Source organism: Nanorana parkeri, unplaced genomic scaffold (genome assembly GCF_000935625.1).
Source record: "Nanorana parkeri isolate BGI_ZX_2015 unplaced genomic scaffold, ASM93562v1 scaffold13, whole genome shotgun sequence".
Taxonomy (NCBI): domain Eukaryota; kingdom Metazoa; phylum Chordata; class Amphibia; order Anura; family Dicroglossidae; genus Nanorana; species Nanorana parkeri.
Genome location: NW_017306281.1, coordinates 1511886 through 1513695, shown reverse-complemented (window position 1 = coordinate 1513695; position 1810 = coordinate 1511886). Strand labels below are relative to the sequence as shown.

General features: G+C 41.4%; 1 long non-coding RNA gene across 1 annotated transcript; it reads left to right on the top strand.

The window, feature by feature from the left end:
* Positions 1–942: 942 nt before the first annotated feature.
* LOC108787658 lies at positions 943–1372 on the top strand. The gene is made up of 2 exons (XR_001941282.1): positions 943–993; positions 1100–1372. It is a non-coding gene; the product is annotated as an uncharacterized LOC108787658 (long non-coding RNA).
* Positions 1373–1810: the final 438 nt, after the last annotated feature.

Genomic DNA, 1810 nt, shown 5'->3' with positions numbered 1-1810 from the left:
GGTACGCAGCAGACTAGGGACTATTCCAAGAACAGGCTAAGGTTAGGGCAGGCAGCAGACTAGAGAGTATTGCAGGGATAGACTAATGCCCCGGTACGCAGCAGACTAGAGAGTATTGCAGGGATAGACCAATGCCAGGGTACGCAGCAGACTAGGGACTATTCCAAGAACAGGCTAAGGTTAGGGCAGGCAGCAGACTAGAGAGTATTGCAGGGATAGACTAATGCCAGGGTACGCAGCAGACTAGGGACTATTCCAGAAACCGGCTAAGGTCAGAATAGGTAGCAAACTAAAGAGTATTCCAGGAACAAGTGCAGGGCATGCAGCAGACTAGGGAATATTTCAGGGACAGGCTGTTGTGATGGCAAGTAGCAGGCAAGAGAGCATTATTAGGCCAGGATTAGAATCAGGTATGTTGCTTTGCACCCACAATCCGTTTTTCCTTCTTAAGGTGCCCATACACTGCACGATTCTCGTACGAGAATTGCGGGAAATCCCACGATCGTACGAGAATCGTGCAGTGGGAATGAAGACGTGCAACCGTTTCTACTGTACGGTCGCACGTCTTTAAGGAGAACGCTAGAAAACAAGCCGAAAATCGTACGATTTTCGGCTGATTTGAATGATGCTCGGGAGACAAATGCCGAACGGGCCGGTGTGCGCACGCACACACTGCCCGTTCAGCATTGCGGTCATTGCAAGTACGATCTGCCTGTCCAAGATGGGCAGATCGTACGTTTTTTAAATTACTTTACAACCATCGCAAGACTAAGGTCTTGCGATGGTTGTAAAGTGTATGCCACCTTTATCCAGATTTCAGAACTGTACTCTGTTCACTGCTTCTCTACAACATACTGTTAAACATATGGATGCCGGTAGATAAAGTTTTCAGACATGTCTTAAAGTGTACTGTTGAACATTTTTCAGTGCCCACTGTCTTTATTGTTTCTTTTTAGTATTCTGCAACTTCAGTCCCATCTGTACTACTTGCGAGTGAGTATTATGTGCTTTAGCTCTTCTCATTTATGATGCATATTTTAATAATGTCATCACATAACAATTTTTGATCTCTTACACTAAACCTCTCTCCTCTAAATAGGACGGCATTTAAGATCTCTTTACCTCCAGTCATGAAGGCAAAAAAGAAGAAATTAAAATCTATGTTTTAGAGGCAGGACTTGTTTCTGCACAGACGACCAGCGAGGTTTACATGGACTCCTCAGTGATCATAAATAATTACCACCATATCATAAATTTGGAGAGAAGCATCAGACAGCTAACAAGCTTTCATTCTGTTGCCAGAAGGACAACATGGCAACTGAAACTCAACAATCAGAGGAGCACATGCAAGGTGTGATATTTCTGCACCACCGGCAAAAAAAATATTTGTGCCTCAAGTGTAAATAGCAACTATCCACAATCAGTCTTTCACCATTTTATCTGCATTAGAATATTACAGATAGAACTTGTTTGGCTGCTATGGGCAGCACAGACCATTTTTAAATGGATGACATCCAATGTAATGATGCTTCCCTAGAGACTGACAACACTTAACCATAGCTAGCAGAAATGACTGCTGTTTGTATATGAAAATACTGAACCAATAGAAAAATATTACTCTTGATACTTTTATTTGCTGCAGCTATTTATATGTATATGTTTTGTAAAAAATAAAAACAGATCTAAAGTATGAGTCTATTAATTCATTGAGTGATTTTTAATGAAAATGTTTTGCTTTTGACTATACTCCGATCAGCCATAACATTATAACGACTGAGAGATGAAGTGAATGACATTGATTATCTCGTTA